The sequence below is a fragment of the Microcebus murinus genome, chromosome 5 (genome assembly GCF_040939455.1).
Source record: "Microcebus murinus isolate Inina chromosome 5, M.murinus_Inina_mat1.0, whole genome shotgun sequence".
Classification (NCBI taxonomy): Eukaryota; Metazoa; Chordata; class Mammalia; order Primates; family Cheirogaleidae; genus Microcebus; species Microcebus murinus.
This window is the reverse complement of record NC_134108.1, coordinates 113,804,289-113,822,413: the sequence shown is the minus strand read 5'-3', so window position 1 is coordinate 113,822,413 and position 18,125 is coordinate 113,804,289. Positions and strand designations below refer to the sequence as shown.

Sequence of the window (18,125 nt, the reverse complement as noted above, 5' to 3'; positions counted from 1 at the left end):
ACGGGGTGACAGGCGGGGCGGGCAGGGAGCGGCGGGCCGGGGTTGGGGGCTGTCTCTCTATACACACACACTCACACTCACACTCACTCACTCACTCACACTCACACAAGATGCGCCTCCACGGCTGGACCCGCCAAGGTGGAGACCTTCCAGCCCCCCTCCTCTCCTCGCCTGGCCTCCTTCACCTCCCCGCCCCCCACCCCCAGCGCGCCTCCGGGGCCGCTGACTGCGCACGGGCGGGGGCGCTCGCCCTTTGACCCCAGCCAGGGGCCGCCCTCCCCCACAACCCCTTTCAGCTGTGCCCCCCACCCTGTGGCCCGCGGCCGCCTATTCCCCCGGGCCAGGGCTGGGGCACAGCGCACGGGGGAGGGGAGCCAGTGTATGGGGCGTCTCTCTCTCTGGGGATGTGTCCCATGGGTGGGGTGGGGAGGCGTGGTTTGTGGGGCGCTGAAGAAATCAGTCCCCTCCATCTCCTCCCTCTGGAAAACACCCAAGCCCTTGGAGAACTGCCCGCACCGCTACCGTGGGGGCCGGGACCCTCCTCTGTGTCCTCCTGTGGCCCAGTCCAAGGGGCCTGGGCCTGGCCGGGGCTGCATTGGACCCCAACCACCCTGGCGTGTGGACTCGCTAAAAATCGGCGATTAGATATTGGATTCCAGCGTCATTGAGGTCATTTCACTAATGAGTGCACCGCAAAGAGTTTCCTAATCCATCTGTGAGGGTGGCAACCGAAAGAGAATTTTAGAGCTGACAGAATAGGCGAGGAAAGGCATAGGAGATTTCCACACCCAGTAAGGAAGCCTTTCCCGAAATGGAAGAAAGAAAGGAGCAAACAGAGACACCGGTAGCCCCCCGCCCGGATGAGAGTCTGCCCCCGAGAGAAAGTACCCTGACCAGGTTCTCCCGTGGGTGGGTGGCGAGCTAGCGGCATTCAGAAGAGCGAGGCCCGCAGTCTGTGCAGAAGACACCTGCACTCGGGTGTGTGTGGCGGCACAATTCACAAGCAGCTCCAGATGTTAATCCAAGGAGAAGCCAGGGAGTTCCCAACGCCCCAGGTGTCCTCAGCCCACGACTGGCTGCTGTGGGAATGCGAAGCCCGGCTCCTTGTCTCAGAGCGGGGCAACCAGGAGGTGTGATGTCCACCCCGGGGTTCCCAGGAGGATCAGGCTGAAGCTGGGACTTGGCCTGAAAGTGTCCCCTCGCATGGCCACCCCCTTCCCCTTCCTGCTCCTCTACTCCTGGTGCCCCTCCATCCAGGGGCCAGACCTTAAAGAGTCACCCGCAAGAGAATCCTGGTCCCAAAGGAGCCTTCTGGGGGACCCGTGCTGAGAGAGGTTGTGGGCATGGCCCGCTGGGGCTCTGCCCGACCCAGGGCTGAGAGATGCAACCTCCCAGCTCTGGGTCCCTGCAGGAAGTGTTGGCAAGCACAGGGCCAGTCCTCCAAAGGCCCAGGTGCAGGGAGCCCAGGCCAAGCAGCCTGTGGAAGAAGCCACATGCTGTGCCACCCCGGGGAACACGACTGCAGGCCACGGCCCTTCCCACCTCCTCCTCCTCCTCCTCCTCCTCCTCCTCCTCCTCCCACCCCGCCCCCGCCCCCGCCCCCACATGGCACAGGGCCCAGAGACACCTCAGACACTTGCTACCCAAAGTGCAAAGGGCATCAGTTGCTCCTCCAAACCCCCCCCAGCCCAGCAGACCGCATTGTCCAGCCAGCCCCCGGGCCTCCCTGGGGTGCCCAGCACAAAATTGCAGACACCCACCGGACCCTCCATCTCAGTTTTCGGATGTTTTTGCCACTCTAAGGACCCGCAGGCCAGCTGGGCCTTCTGGCAGGACAGAGAGCCCCGGAATCCGACGTGGAGAGCTGGGTGTACGTCCCCATGAGGAGGCGGTCCCCACCTCCGCGGCTATCCCCTTGCGGGGAGCGGCAGCCGCGGGGCCTCAGAGAAGACACCAGGCTGGGCCCCCACGGCACAGCGGGAGCACGTCCCCCGCAGGCCACTTAGCCACGGCGGCCAGCCGGCGGACGGTTGGGTTGCGCGAGACGCTGCGGCCGCCCTGCTACCGGGTTCCTGGGAGGGCGTCCTGGAACCAGCGTCCACACCAAGCCCTTGGAAGGCCCAGGCGACGGAGGAGCCCCGTCAGGCAGGGGCCGAGGACGGTGACGGCCCGGGCGGGGAGGAGCGTGTCAGGCAGGGGCAGAGGACGGTGACAGGTGACGGCCCGGGCGGGGAGGAGCGTGTCAGGCAGGGGCAGAGGACGGTGACAGGTGACAGGCCGGGCGGGAAGGAGTCAGTCAGGCAGGGGCCGTGGAGGAGACGGGCTGGGTAAGGGTTAGGGGTAGAGTCAGGGCACAAGTCACAATCGCAAAGACCTGGAAGCCACCCGAGTGCCCATCGACCCACGAGTGGGTAAATAAAATGTGGCGCGTGGACACCACGGAGTGCTATTCGGCTATGAGGAGCAGCGGTGAGGGGGCACCTCTCGTGGTTCTCCTGGCCAGAGCTGGAACCCGTTCCAGTAAGCCAAGTATCCCAAGAATGGACACACGAGCACCACGTGCTCGCGCTCACCAGCAAATGGGTACGAACCGATGGACACCTAAGTGGACACAGAGGAATCACCTTCTTCGGGTGGGTGTCGGGCGGGTGGGGGGAGGGGATGGGCATACACATCCATTAGGAATGGGGTGGGTGCGCACCGACTGGGGGATGGGCGCACTTGAAGCTCTGACCCGAGGGGGGAGGCTGGGAGAGGGCAACGCACCCGACCTTAACATTGGTGCCCCCACAATATGCTGGAGCAACATGAGAGGTAAATGAATAAGAACACGGGGGGGGAGGGGGGCACGGGCAACGCATGTCACCTTAAAACTTGGACTCCCATCATCTGCTTGAAAAGAGAGAGAAAAGAAAATGCAATAATAGAGATAAGAGACACTTTTTAAAAATAATGAATCCGGCCGGGCGCTGTGGCTCACGCCTGTAATCCTAGCTCTTGGGAGGCCGAGGCGGGCGGATTGCTCAAGGTCAGGAGTTCAAAACCAGCCTGAGCAAGAGCGAGACCCCGTCTCTACTATAAATAGAAAGAAATTAATTGGCCAACTGATATATATATAAAAAATTAGCGGGGCATGGTGGCGCATGCCTGCAGTCCCAGCTACCCTGGAGGCTGAGGCAGAAGGATCACTCGAGCCCAGGAGTTTGAAGTTGCTGTGAGCTAGGCTGACGCCACGGCACTCAGTCTAGCCTGGGCAACAAACCGAGACTCTGTCTCAAAAAAAAAAAAAAAAAAATGAATCCGTAGAGAAAAGTAAAAGGAGGCCTGTGGAGCAGGTCTGGGTGTGACTCCGGATCCCCGAACATCAGGTGCCACCACCAAAGATTCCTACGTGTAGCCCATAGAACCCCAAAAGCAACGGGACGAGTTCTGGTCACATACTCCCTCAAAATGACATCCAGGCCTTCTTCTGGAACTCCCTCCCCTCTCAGACTCTCAAGGTTTCCTCCGGCGTGTCGGCTCCCACAGAGCAGACCTTTGGTCTGAGACCTGACTGTCCAGAAGCCACGCATGCTGCCGCGTGGCGGCGGTGTCACGGCTCGGGACAAGAGGAGGCCCCACGGTGCGGGCTGGGGCGCCAGGCACCGCGGCGGGCGCTGAGGGTGGGGGTCACCCCCACCCCGGGCCGCCCCCGCACTCCCAGAAACGCCACAGAACCAGAGGCAAAAAAAAAAAAAAAAGAAGAAGAAGCCTATGGCACCCGGTATTCCCGGGCGGTCTCCCATCCAAGTTCTAACCAGGCCCGACCCTGCTTAGCTTCCGAGACCAGACGGGATCGGGCGCGTTCGGGGTGGTGTGGTCGTGGACGGCGGAGGGCGCCCCTGCCCCGCTCAAGAAGCCGAGCCTCTCTGCGCGCTTCCCCGCCGCCTCCTCCCGCCACAGGCCCCGCGCCGGGCCGGGCCTGTTGAGTTCGCCGGCCGGGTCCCGTGGGCTCCGAGGGACGGGGTGACAGGCGGGGCGGGCAGGGAGCGGCGGGCCGGGGTTGGGGGCTGTCTCTCTATACACACACACTCACACTCACACTCACTCACTCACTCACACTCACACAAGATGCGCCTCCACGGCTGGACCCGCCAAGGTGGAGACCTTCCAGCCCCCCTCCTCTCCTCGCCTGGCCTCCTTCACCTCCCCGCCCCCCACCCCCAGCGCGCCTCCGGGGCCGCTGACTGCGCACGGGCGGGTGGGCGGGCGGGGCGCTCGCCCTTTGACCCCAGCCAGGGGCCGCCCTCCCCCACAACCCCTTTCAGCTGTGCCCCCCACCCTGTGGCCCGGCGGCCGCCTATTCCCCCGGGCCAGGGCTGGGGCACAGCGCACGGGGGAGGGGAGCCAGTGTATGGGGCGTCTCTCTCTCTCTCTCGGGATGTGTCCCATGGGTGGGGTGGGGTGGCGTGGTTTGTGGGGCGCTGAAGAAATCAGTCCCCTCCATCTCCTCCCTCTGGAAAACACCCAAGCCCTTGGAGAACTGCCCGCACCGCTACCGTGGGGGCCGGGACCCTCCTCTGTGTCCTCCTGTGGCCCAGTCCAAGGGGCCTGGGCCTGGCCGGGGCTGCATTGGACCCCAACCACCCTGGCGTGTGGACTCGCTAAAAATCGGCGATTAGATATTGGATTCCAGCGTCATTGAGGTCATTTCACTAATGAGTGCACCGCAAAGAGTTTCCTAATCCATCTGTGAGGGTGGCAACCGAAAGAGAATTTTAGAGCTGACAGAATAGGCGAGGAAAGGCATAGGAGATTTCCACACCCAGTAAGGAAGCCTTTCCCGAAATGGAAGAAAGAAAGGAGCAAACAGAGACACCGGTAGCCCCCCGCCCGGATGAGAGTCTGCCCCCGAGAGAAAGTACCCTGACCAGGTTCTCCCGTGGGTGGGTGGCGAGCTAGCGGCATTCAGAAGAGCGAGGCCCGCAGTCTGTGCAGAAGACACCTGCACTCGGGTGTGTGTGGCGGCACAATTCACAAGCAGCTCCAGATGTTAATCCAAGGAGAAGCCAGGGAGTTCCCAACGCCCCAGGTGTCCTCAGCCCACGACTGGCTGCTGTGGGAATGCGAAGCCCGGCTCCTTGTCTCAGAGCGGGGCAACCAGGAGGTGTGATGTCCACCCCGGGGTTCCCAGGAGGATCAGGCTGAAGCTGGGACTTGGCCTGAAAGTGTCCCCTCGCATGGCCACCCCCTTCCCCTTCCTGCTCCTCTACTCCTGGTGCCCCTCCATCCAGGGGCCAGACCTTAAAGAGTCACCCGCAAGAGAATCCTGGTCCCAAAGGAGCCTTCTGGGGGACCCGTGCTGAGAGAGGTTGTGGGCATGGCCCGCTGGGGCTCTGCCCGACCCAGGGCTGAGAGATGCAACCTCCCAGCTCTGGGTCCCTGCAGGAAGTGTTGGCAAGCACAGGGCCAGTCCTCCAAAGGCCCAGGTGCAGGGAGCCCAGGCCAAGCAGCCTGTGGAAGAAGCCACATGCTGTGCCACCCCGGGGAACACGACTGCAGGCCACGGCCCTTCCCACCTCCTCCTCCTCCTCCTCCTCCTCCTCCATCTCCTCCTCCTCCCACCCCGCCCCCGCCCCCGCCCCCACATGGCACAGGGCCCAGAGACACCTCAGACACTTGCTACCCAAAGTGCAAAGGGCATCAGTTGCTCCTCCAAACCCCCCCCAGCCCAGCAGACCGCATTGTCCAGCCAGCCCCCGGGCCTCCCTGGGGTGCCCAGCACAAAAGTGCAGACACCCACCGGACCCTCCATCTCAGTTTTCGGATGTTTTTGCCACTCTAAGGACCCGCAGGCCAGCTGGGCCTTCTGGCAGGACAGAGAGCCCCGGAATCCGACGTGGAGAGCTGGGTGTACGTCCCCATGAGGAGGCGGTCCCCACCTCCGCGGCTATCCCCTTGCGGGGAGCGGCAGCCGCGGGGCCTCAGAGAAGACACCAGGCTGGGCCCCCACGGCACAGCGGGAGCACGTCCCCCGCAGGCCACTTAGCCACGGCGGCCAGCCGGCGGACGGTTGGGTTGCGCGAGACGCTGCGGCCGCCCTGCTACCGGGTTCCTGGGAGGGCGTCCTGGAACCAGCGTCCACACCAAGCCCTTGGAAGGCCCAGGCGACGGAGGAGCCCCGTCAGGCAGGGGCCGAGGACGGTGACGGCCCGGGCGGGGAGGAGCGTGTCAGGCAGGGGCAGAGGACGGTGACAGGTGACGGCCCGGGCGGGGAGGAGCGTGTCAGGCAGGGGCAGAGGACGGTGACGGTGACAGGTGACAGGCCGGGCGGGAAGGAGTCAGTCAGGCAGGGGCCGTGGAGGAGACGGGCTGGGTAAGGGTTAGGGTTAGAGTCAGGGCACAAGTCACAATCGCAAAGACCTGGAAGCCACCCGAGTGCCCATCGACCCACGAGTGGGTAAATAAAATGTGGCGCGTGGACACCACGGAGTGCTATTCGGCTATGAGGAGCAGCGGTGAGGGGGCACCTCTCGTGGTTCTCCTGGCCAGAGCTGGAACCCGTTCCAGTAAGCCAAGTATCCCAAGAATGGACACACGAGCACCACGTGCTCGCGCTCACCAGCAAATGGGTACGAACCGATGGACACCTAAGTGGACACAGAGGAATCACCTTCTTCGGGTGGGTGTCGGGCGGGTGGGGGGAGGGGATGGGCGTACACATCCATTAGGAATGGGGTGGGTGCGCACCGACTGGGGGATGGGCGCACTTGAAGCTCTGACCCGAGGGGGGAGGCTGGGAGAGGGCAACGCACCCGACCTTAACATTGGTGCCCCCACAATATGCTGGAGCAACATGAGAGGTAAATGAATAAGAACACGGGGGGGGAGGGGGGCACGGGCAACACATGTCACCTTAAAACTTGGACTCCCATCATCTGCTTGAAAAGAGAGAGAAAAGAAAATGCAATAATAGAGATAAGAGACACTTTTTAAAAATAATGAATCCGGCCGGGCGCTGTGGCTCACGCCTGTAATCCTAGCTCTTGGGAGGCCGAGGCGGGCGGATTGCTCAAGGTCAGGAGTTCAAAACCAGCCTGAGCAAGAGCGAGACCCCGTCTCTACTATAAATAGAAAGAAATTAATTGGCCAACTGATATATATATAAAAAATTAGCGGGGCATGGTGGCGCATGCCTGCAGTCCCAGCTACCCTGGAGGCTGAGGCAGAAGGATCACTCGAGCCCAGGAGTTTGAAGTTGCTGTGAGCTAGGCTGACGCCACGGCACTCAGTCTAGCCTGGGCAACAAACCGAGACTCTGTCTCAAAAAAAAAAAAAAAAAAAAAAAATGAATCCGAAGAGAAAAGTAAAAGGAGGCCTGTGGAGCAGGTCTGGGTGTGACTCCGGATCCCCGAACATCAGGTGCCACCACCAAAGATTCCTACGTGTAGCCCATAGAACCCCAAAAGCAACGGGATGAGTTCTGGTCACATACTCCCTCAAAATGACATCCAGGCCTTCTTCTGGAACTCCCTCCCCTCTCAGACTCTCAAGGTTTCCTCCGGCGTGTCGGCTCCCACAGAGCAGACCTTTGGTCTGAGACCTGACTGTCCAGAAGCCACGCATGCTGCCGCGTGGCGGCGGTGTCACGGCTCGGGACAAGAGGAGGCCCCACGGTGCGGGCTGGGGCGCCAGGCACCGCGGCGGGCGCTGAGGGTGGGGGTCACCCCCACCCCGGGCCGCCCCCGCACTCCCAGAAACGCCACAGAACCAGAGGCAAAAAAAAAAAAAAAAGAAGAAGAAGCCTATGGCACCCGGTATTCCCGGGCGGTCTCCCATCCAAGTTCTAACCAGGCCCGACCCTGCTTAGCTTCCGAGACCAGACGGGATCGGGCGCGTTCGGGGTGGTGTGGTCGTGGACGGCGGAGGGCGCCCCTGCCCCGCTCAAGAAGCCGAGCCTCTCTGCGCTTCCCCGCCGCCTCCTCCCGCCCCAGGCCCCGCGCTGGGCCGGGCCTGTTGAGTTCGCCGGCCGGGTCCCGTGGGCTCCGAGGGACGGGGTGACAGGCGGGGCGGGCAGGGAGCGGCGGGCCGGGGTTGGGGGCTGTCTCTCTATACACACACACTCACACTCACACTCACTCACTCACTCACACTCACACAAGATGCGCCTCCACGGCTGGACCCGCCAAGGTGGAGACCTTCCAGCCCCCCTCCTCTCCTCGCCTGGCCTCCTTCACCTCCCCGCCCCCCACCCCCAGCGCGCCTCCGGGGCCGCTGACTGCGCACGGGCGGGTGGGCGGGCGGGGCGCTCGCCCTTTGACCCCAGCCAGGGGCCGCCCTCCCCCACAACCCCTTTCAGCTGTGCCCCCCACCCTGTGGCCCGGCGGCCGCCTATTCCCCCGGGCCAGGGCTGGGGCACAGCGCACGGGGGAGGGGAGCCAGTGTATGGGGCGTCTCTCTCTCTCTCTCTCTCTCTCGGGATGTGTCCCATGGGTGGGGTGGGGTGGCGTGGTTTGTGGGGCGCTGAAGAAATCAGTCCCCTCCATCTCCTCCCTCTGGAAAACACCCAAGCCCTTGGAGAACTGCCCGCACCGCTACCGTGGGGGCCGGGACCCTCCTCTGTGTCCTCCTGTGGCCCAGTCCAAGGGGCCTGGGCCTGGCCGGGGCTGCATTGGACCCCAACCACCCTGGCGTGTGGACTCGCTAAAAATCGGCGATTAGATATTGGATTCCAGCGTCATTGAGGTCATTTCACTAATGAGTGCACCGCAAAGAGTTTCCTAATCCATCTGTGAGGGTGGCAACCGAAAGAGAATTTTAGAGCTGACAGAATAGGCGAGGAAAGGCATAGGAGATTTCCACACCCAGTAAGGAAGCCTTTTCCGAAATGGAAGAAAGAAAGGAGCAAACAGAGACACCGGTAGCCCCCCGCCCGGATGAGAGTCTGCCCCCGAGAGAAAGTACCCTGACCAGGTTCTCCCGTGGGTGGGTGGCGAGCTAGCGGCATTCAGAAGAGCGAGGCCCGCAGTCTGTGCAGAAGACACCTGCACTCGGGTGTGTGTGGCGGCACAATTCACAAGCAGCTCCAGATGTTAATCCAAGGAGAAGCCAGGGAGTTCCCAACGCCCCAGGTGTCCTCAGCCCACGACTGGCTGCTGTGGGAATGCGAAGCCCGGCTCCTTGTCTCAGAGCGGGGCAACCAGGAGGTGTGATGTCCACCCCGGGGTTCCCAGGAGGATCAGGCTGAAGCTGGGACTTGGCCTGAAAGTGTCCCCTCGCATGGCCACCCCCTTCCCCTTCCTGCTCCTCTACTCCTGGTGCCCCTCCATCCAGGGGCCAGACCTTAAAGAGTCACCCGCAAGAGAATCCTGGTCCCAAAGGAGCCTTCTGGGGGACCCGTGCTGAGAGAGGTTGTGGGCATGGCCCGCTGGGGCTCTGCCCGACCCAGGGCTGAGAGATGCAACCTCCCAGCTCTGGGTCCCTGCAGGAAGTGTTGGCAAGCACAGGGCCAGTCCTCCAAAGGCCCAGGTGCAGGGAGCCCAGGCCAAGCAGCCTGTGGAAGAAGCCACATGCTGTGCCACCCCGGGGAACACGACTGCAGGCCACGGCCCTTCCCACCTCCTCCTCCTCCTCCTCCTCCTCCTCCATCTCCTCCTCCTCCCACCCCGCCCCCGCCCCCGCCCCCACATGGCACAGGGCCCAGAGACACCTCAGACACTTGCTACCCAAAGTGCAAAGGGCATCAGTTGCTCCTCCAAACCCCCCCCAGCCCAGCAGACCGCATTGTCCAGCCAGCCCCCGGGCCTCCCTGGGGTGCCCAGCACAAAAGTGCAGACACCCACCGGACCCTCCATCTCAGTTTTCGGATGTTTTTGCCACTCTAAGGACCCGCAGGCCAGCTGGGCCTTCTGGCAGGACAGAGAGCCCCGGAATCCGACGTGGAGAGCTGGGTGTACGTCCCCATGAGGAGGCGGTCCCCACCTCCGCGGCTATCCCCTTGCGGGGAGCGGCAGCCGCGGGGCCTCAGAGAAGACACCAGGCTGGGCCCCCACGGCACAGCGGGAGCACGTCCCCCGCAGGCCACTTAGCCACGGCGGCCAGCCGGCGGACGGTTGGGTTGCGCGAGACGCTGCGGCCGCCCTGCTACCGGGTTCCTGGGAGGGCGTCCTGGAACCAGCGTCCACACCAAGCCCTTGGAAGGCCCAGGCGACGGAGGAGCCCCGTCAGGCAGGGGCCGAGGACGGTGACGGCCCGGGCGGGGAGGAGCGTGTCAGGCAGGGGCAGAGGACGGTGACAGGTGACGGCCCGGGCGGGGAGGAGCGTGTCAGGCAGGGGCAGAGGACGGTGACGGTGACAGGTGACAGGCCGGGCGGGAAGGAGTCAGTCAGGCAGGGGCCGTGGAGGAGACGGGCTGGGTAAGGGTTAGGGTTAGAGTCAGGGCACAAGTCACAATCGCAAAGACCTGGAAGCCACCCGAGTGCCCATCGACCCACGAGTGGGTAAATAAAATGTGGCGCGTGGACACCACGGAGTGCTATTCGGCTATGAGGAGCAGCGGTGAGGGGGCACCTCTCGTGGTTCTCCTGGCCAGAGCTGGAACCCGTTCCAGTAAGCCAAGTATCCCAAGAATGGACACACGAGCACCACGTGCTCGCGCTCACCAGCAAATGGGTACGAACCGATGGACACCTAAGTGGACACAGAGGAATCACCTTCTTCGGGTGGGTGTCGGGCGGGTGGGGGGAGGGGATGGGCGTACACATCCATTAGGAATGGGGTGGGTGCGCACCGACTGGGGGATGGGCGCACTTGAAGCTCTGACCCGAGGGGGGAGGCTGGGAGAGGGCAACGCACCCGACCTTAACATTGGTGCCCCCACAATATGCTGGAGCAACATGAGAGGTAAATGAATAAGAACACGGGGGGGGAGGGGGGCACGGGCAACACATGTCACCTTAAAACTTGGACTCCCATCATCTGCTTGAAAAGAGAGAGAAAAGAAAATGCAATAATAGAGATAAGAGACACTTTTTAAAAATAATGAATCCGGCCGGGCGCTGTGGCTCACGCCTGTAATCCTAGCTCTTGGGAGGCCGAGGCGGGCGGATTGCTCAAGGTCAGGAGTTCAAAACCAGCCTGAGCAAGAGCGAGACCCCGTCTCTACTATAAATAGAAAGAAATTAATTGGCCAACTGATATATATATAAAAAATTAGCGGGGCATGGTGGCGCATGCCTGCAGTCCCAGCTACCCTGGAGGCTGAGGCAGAAGGATCACTCGAGCCCAGGAGTTTGAAGTTGCTGTGAGCTAGGCTGACGCCACGGCACTCAGTCTAGCCTGGGCAACAAACCGAGACTCTGTCTCAAAAAAAAAAAAAAAAAAAAAAAATGAATCCGAAGAGAAAAGTAAAAGGAGGCCTGTGGAGCAGGTCTGGGTGTGACTCCGGATCCCCGAACATCAGGTGCCACCACCAAAGATTCCTACGTGTAGCCCATAGAACCCCAAAAGCAACGGGATGAGTTCTGGTCACATACTCCCTCAAAATGACATCCAGGCCTTCTTCTGGAACTCCCTCCCCTCTCAGACTCTCAAGGTTTCCTCCGGCGTGTCGGCTCCCACAGAGCAGACCTTTGGTCTGAGACCTGACTGTCCAGAAGCCACGCATGCTGCCGCGTGGCGGCGGTGTCACGGCTCGGGACAAGAGGAGGCCCCACGGTGCGGGCTGGGGCGCCAGGCACCGCGGCGGGCGCTGAGGGTGGGGGTCACCCCCACCCCGGGCCGCCCCCGCACTCCCAGAAACGCCACAGAACCAGAGGCAAAAAAAAAAAAAAAAGAAGAAGAAGCCTATGGCACCCGGTATTCCCGGGCGGTCTCCCATCCAAGTTCTAACCAGGCCCGACCCTGCTTAGCTTCCGAGACCAGACGGGATCGGGCGCGTTCGGGGTGGTGTGGTCGTGGACGGCGGAGGGCGCCCCTGCCCCGCTCAAGAAGCCGAGCCTCTCTGCGCTTCCCCGCCGCCTCCTCCCGCCCCAGGCCCCGCGCCGGGCCGGGCCTGTTGAGTTCGCCGGCCGGGTCCCGTGGGCTCCGAGGGACGGGGTGACAGGCGGGGCGGGCAGGGAGCGGCGGGCCGGGGTTGGGGGCTGTCTCTCTATACACACACACTCACACTCACACTCACTCACTCACTCACACTCACACAAGATGCGCCTCCACGGCTGGACCCGCCAAGGTGGAGACCTTCCAGCCCCCCTCCTCTCCTCGCCTGGCCTCCTTCACCTCCCCGCCCCCCACCCCCAGCGCGCCTCCGGGGCCGCTGACTGCGCACGGGCGGGTGGGCGGGCGGGGCGCTCGCCCTTTGACCCCAGCCAGGGGCCGCCCTCCCCCACAACCCCTTTCAGCTGTGCCCCCCACCCTGTGGCCCGGCGGCCGCCTATTCCCCCGGGCCAGGGCTGGGGCACAGCGCACGGGGGAGGGGAGCCAGTGTATGGGGCGTCTCTCTCTCTCTCTCTCTCTCTCTCGGGATGTGTCCCATGGGTGGGGTGGGGTGGCGTGGTTTGTGGGACGCTGAAGAAATCAGTCCCCTCCATCTCCTCCCTCTGGAAAACACCCAAGCCCTTGGAGAACTGCCCGCACCGCTACCGTGGGGGCCGGGACCCTCCTCTGTGTCCTCCTGTGGCCCAGTCCAAGGGGCCTGGGCCTGGCCGGGGCTGCATTGGACCCCAACCACCCTGGCGTGTGGACTCGCTAAAAATCGGCGATTAGATATTGGATTCCAGCGTCATTGAGGTCATTTCACTAATGAGTGCACCGCAAAGAGTTTCCTAATCCATCTGTGAGGGTGGCAACCGAAAGAGAATTTTAGAGCTGACAGAATAGGCGAGGAAAGGCATAGGAGATTTCCACACCCAGTAAGGAAGCCTTTTCCGAAATGGAAGAAAGAAAGGAGCAAACAGAGACACCGGTAGCCCCCCGCCCGGATGAGAGTCTGCCCCCGAGAGAAAGTACCCTGACCAGGTTCTCCCGTGGGTGGGTGGCGAGCTAGCGGCATTCAGAAGAGCGAGGCCCGCAGTCTGTGCAGAAGACACCTGCACTCGGGTGTGTGTGGCGGCACAATTCACAAGCAGCTCCAGATGTTAATCCAAGGAGAAGCCAGGGAGTTCCCAACGCCCCAGGTGTCCTCAGCCCACGACTGGCTGCTGTGGGAATGCGAAGCCCGGCTCCTTGTCTCAGAGCGGGGCAACCAGGAGGTGTGATGTCCACCCCGGGGTTCCCAGGAGGATCAGGCTGAAGCTGGGACTTGGCCTGAAAGTGTCCCCTCGCATGGCCACCCCCTTCCCCTTCCTGCTCCTCTACTCCTGGTGCCCCTCCATCCAGGGGCCAGACCTTAAAGAGTCACCCGCAAGAGAATCCTGGTCCCAAAGGAGCCTTCTGGGGGACCCGTGCTGAGAGAGGTTGTGGGCATGGCCCGCTGGGGCTCTGCCCGACCCAGGGCTGAGAGATGCAACCTCCCAGCTCTGGGTCCCTGCAGGAAGTGTTGGCAAGCACAGGGCCAGTCCTCCAAAGGCCCAGGTGCAGGGAGCCCAGGCCAAGCAGCCTGTGGAAGAAGCCACATGCTGTGCCACCCCGGGGAACACGACTGCAGGCCACGGCCCTTCCCACCTCCTCCTCCTCCTCCTCCTCCTCCTCCATCTCCTCCTCCTCCCACCCCGCCCCCGCCCCCGCCCCCACATGGCACAGGGCCCAGAGACACCTCAGACACTTGCTACCCAAAGTGCAAAGGGCATCAGTTGCTCCTCCAAACCCCCCCCAGCCCAGCAGACCGCATTGTCCAGCCAGCCCCCGGGCCTCCCTGGGGTGCCCAGCACAAAAGTGCAGACACCCACCGGACCCTCCATCTCAGTTTTCGGATGTTTTTGCCACTCTAAGGACCCGCAGGCCAGCTGGGCCTTCTGGCAGGACAGAGAGCCCCGGAATCCGACGTGGAGAGCTGGGTGTACGTCCCCATGAGGAGGCGGTCCCCACCTCCGCGGCTATCCCCTTGCGGGGAGCGGCAGCCGCGGGGCCTCAGAGAAGACACCAGGCTGGGCCCCCACGGCACAGCGGGAGCACGTCCCCCGCAGGCCACTTAGCCACGGCGGCCAGCCGGCGGACGGTTGGGTTGCGCGAGACGCTGCGGCCGCCCTGCTACCGGGTTCCTGGGAGGGCGTCCTGGAACCAGCGTCCACACCAAGCCCTTGGAAGGCCCAGGCGACGGAGGAGCCCCGTCAGGCAGGGGCCGAGGACGGTGACGGCCCGGGCGGGGAGGAGCGTGTCAGGCAGGGGCAGAGGACGGTGACAGGTGACGGCCCGGGCGGGGAGGAGCGTGTCAGGCAGGGGCAGAGGACGGTGACGGTGACAGGTGACAGGCCGGGCGGGAAGGAGTCAGTCAGGCAGGGGCCGTGGAGGAGACGGGCTGGGTAAGGGTTAGGGTTAGAGTCAGGGCACAAGTCACAATCGCAAAGACCTGGAAGCCACCCGAGTGCCCATCGACCCACGAGTGGGTAAATAAAATGTGGCGCGTGGACACCACGGAGTGCTATTCGGCTATGAGGAGCAGCGGTGAGGGGGCACCTCTCGTGGTTCTCCTGGCCAGAGCTGGAACCCGTTCCAGTAAGCCAAGTATCCCAAGAATGGACACACGAGCACCACGTGCTCGCGCTCACCAGCAAATGGGTACGAACCGATGGACACCTAAGTGGACACAGAGGAATCACCTTCTTCGGGTGGGTGTCGGGCGGGTGGGGGGAGGGGATGGGCGTACACATCCATTAGGAATGGGGTGGGTGCGCACCGACTGGGGGATGGGCGCACTTGAAGCTCTGACCCGAGGGGGGAGGCTGGGAGAGGGCAACGCACCCGACCTTAACATTGGTGCCCCCACAATATGCTGGAGCAACATGAGAGGTAAATGAATAAGAACACGGGGGGGGAGGGGGGCACGGGCAACACATGTCACCTTAAAACTTGGACTCCCATCATCTGCTTGAAAAGAGAGAGAAAAGAAAATGCAATAATAGAGATAAGAGACACTTTTTAAAAATAATGAATCCGGCCGGGCGCTGTGGCTCACGCCTGTAATCCTAGCTCTTGGGAGGCCGAGGCGGGCGGATTGCTCAAGGTCAGGAGTTCAAAACCAGCCTGAGCAAGAGCGAGACCCCGTCTCTACTATAAATAGAAAGAAATTAATTGGCCAACTGATATATATATAAAAAATTAGCGGGGCATGGTGGCGCATGCCTGCAGTCCCAGCTACCCTGGAGGCTGAGGCAGAAGGATCACTCGAGCCCAGGAGTTTGAAGTTGCTGTGAGCTAGGCTGACGCCACGGCACTCAGTCTAGCCTGGGCAACAAACCGAGACTCTGTCTCAAAAAAAAAAAAAAAAAAAAAAATGAATCCGAAGAGAAAAGTAAAAGGAGGCCTGTGGAGCAGGTCTGGGTGTGACTCCGGATCCCCGAACATCAGGTGCCACCACCAAAGATTCCTACGTGTAGCCCATAGAACCCCAAAAGCAACGGGATGAGTTCTGGTCACATACTCCCTCAAAATGACATCCAGGCCTTCTTCTGGAACTCCCTCCCCTCTCAGACTCTCAAGGTTTCCTCCGGCGTGTCGGCTCCCACAGAGCAGACCTTTGGTCTGAGACCTGACTGTCCAGAAGCCACGCATGCTGCCGCGTGGCGGCGGTGTCACGGCTCGGGACAAGAGGAGGCCCCACGGTGCGGGCTGGGGCGCCAGGCACCGCGGCGGGCGCTGAGGGTGGGGGTCACCCCCACCCCGGGCCGCCCCCGCACTCCCAGAAACGCCACAGAACCAGAGGCAAAAAAAAAAAAAAAAAGAAGAAGAAGCCTATGGCACCCGGTATTCCCGGGCGGTCTCCCATCCAAGTTCTAACCAGGCCCGACCCTGCTTAGCTTCCGAGACCAGACGGGATCGGGCGCGTTCGGGGTGGTGTGGTCGTGGACGGCGGAGGGCGCCCCTGCCCCGCTCAAGAAGCCGAGCCTCTCTGCGCTTCCCCGCCGCCTCCTCCCGCCCCAGGCCCCGCGCCGGGCCGGGCCTGTTGAGTTCGCCGGCCGGGTCCCGTGGGCTCCGAGGGACGGGGTGACAGGCGGGGCGGGCAGGGAGCGGCGGGCCGGGGTTGGGGGCTGTCTCTCTATACACACACACTCACACTCACACTCACTCACTCACTCACACTCACACAAGATGCGCCTCCACGGCTGGACCCGCCAAGGTGGAGACCTTCCAGCCCCCCTCCTCTCCTCGCCTGGCCTCCTTCACCTCCCCGCCCCCCACCCCCAGCGCGCCTCCGGGGCCGCTGACTGCGCACGGGCGGGGGCGCTCGCCCTTTGACCCCAGCCAGGGGCCGCCCTCCCCCACAACCCCTTTCAGCTGTGCCCCCCACCCTGTGGCCCGCGGCCGCCTATTCCCCCGGGCCAGGGCTGGGGCACAGCGCACGGGGGAGGGGAGCCAGTGTATGGGGCGTCTCTCTCTCTGGGGATGTGTCCCATGGGTGGGGTGGGGTGGCGTGGTTTGTGGGGCGCTGAAGAAATCAGTCCCCTCCATCTCCTCCCTCTGGAAAACACCCAAGCCCTTGGAGAACTGCCCGCACCGCTACCGTGGGGGCCGGGACCCTCCTCTGTGTCCTCCTGTGGCCCAGTCCAAGGGGCCTGGGCCTGGCCGGGGCTGCATTGGACCCCAACCACCCTGGCGTGTGGACTCGCTAAAAATCGGCGATTAGATATTGGATTCCAGCGTCATTGAGGTCATTTCACTAATGAGTGCACCGCAAAGAGTTTCCTAATCCATCTGTGAGGGTGGCAACCGAAAGAGAATTTTAGAGCTGACAGAATAGGCGAGGAAAGGCATAGGAGATTTCCACACCCAGTAAGGAAGCCTTTTCCGAAATGGAAGAAAGAAAGGAGCAAACAGAGACACCGGTAGCCCCCCGCCCGGATGAGAGTCTGCCCCCGAGAGAAAGTACCCTGACCAGGTTCTCCCGTGGGTGGGTGGCGAGCTAGCGGCATTCAGAAGAGCGAGGCCCGCAGTCTGTGCAGAAGACACCTGCACTCGGGTGTGTGTGGCGGCACAATTCACAAGCAGCTCCAGATGTTAATCCAAGGAGAAGCCAGGGAGTTCCCAACGCCCCAGGTGTCCTCAGCCCACGACTGGCTGCTGTGGGAATGCGAAGCCCGGCTCCTTGTCTCAGAGCGGGGCAACCAGGAGGTGTGATGTCCACCCCGGGGTTCCCAGGAGGATCAGGCTGAAGCTGGGACTTGGCCTGAAAGTGTCCCCTCGCATGGCCACCCCCTTCCCCTTCCTGCTCCTCTACTCCTGGTGCCCCTCCATCCAGGGGCCAGACCTTAAAGAGTCACCCGCAAGAGAATCCTGGTCCCAAAGGAGCCTTCTGGGGGACCCGTGCTGAGAGAGGTTGTGGGCATGGCCCGCTGGGGCTCTGCCCGACCCAGGGCTGAGAGATGCAACCTCCCAGCTCTGGGTCCCTGCAGGAAGTGTTGGCAAGCACAGGGCCAGTCCTCCAAAGGCCCAGGTGCAGGGAGCCCAGGCCAAGCAGCCTGTGGAAGAAGCCACATGCTGTGCCACCCCGGGGAACACGACTGCAGGCCACGGCCCTTCCCACCTCCTCCTCCTCCTCCTCCTCCTCCTCCTCCATCTCCTCCTCCTCCCACCCCGCCCCCGCCCCCGCCCCCACATGGCACAGGGCCCAGAGACACCTCAGACACTTGCTACCCAAAGTGCAAAGGGCATCAGTTGCTCCTCCAAACCCCCCCCAGCCCAGCAGACCGCATTGTCCAGCCAGCCCCCGGGCCTCCCTGGGGTGCCCAGCACAAAAGTGCAGACACCCACCGGACCCTCCATCTCAGTTTTCGGATGTTTTTGCCACTCTAAGGACCCGCAGGCCAGCTGGGCCTTCTGGCAGGACAGAGAGCCCCGGAATCCGACGTGGAGAGCTGGGTGTACGTCCCCATGAGGAGGCGGTCCCCACCTCCGCGGCTATCCCCTTGCGGGGAGCGGCAGCCGCGGGGCCTCAGAGAAGACACCAGGCTGGGCCCCCACGGCACAGCGGGAGCACGTCCCCCGCAGGCCACTTA

The 18,125-nt window shown here is 62.8% G+C and overlaps 4 pseudogenes; all 4 read right to left on the bottom strand.

Moving 5' to 3' along the window:
- Nucleotides 1-3,748: 3,748 nt before the first annotated feature.
- LOC142871087 (uncharacterized) lies at nt 3,749-3,867 on the bottom strand (annotated as a pseudogene).
- Nucleotides 3,868-7,781: 3,914 nt separating this feature from the next.
- LOC142871086 (uncharacterized) lies at nt 7,782-7,900 on the bottom strand (annotated as a pseudogene).
- Nucleotides 7,901-11,820: 3,920 nt separating this feature from the next.
- On the bottom strand, nt 11,821-11,939 carry LOC142871085 (uncharacterized; annotated as a pseudogene).
- Nucleotides 11,940-15,861: 3,922 nt separating this feature from the next.
- On the bottom strand, nt 15,862-15,980 carry LOC142871084 (uncharacterized; annotated as a pseudogene).
- Nucleotides 15,981-18,125: the final 2,145 nt, after the last annotated feature.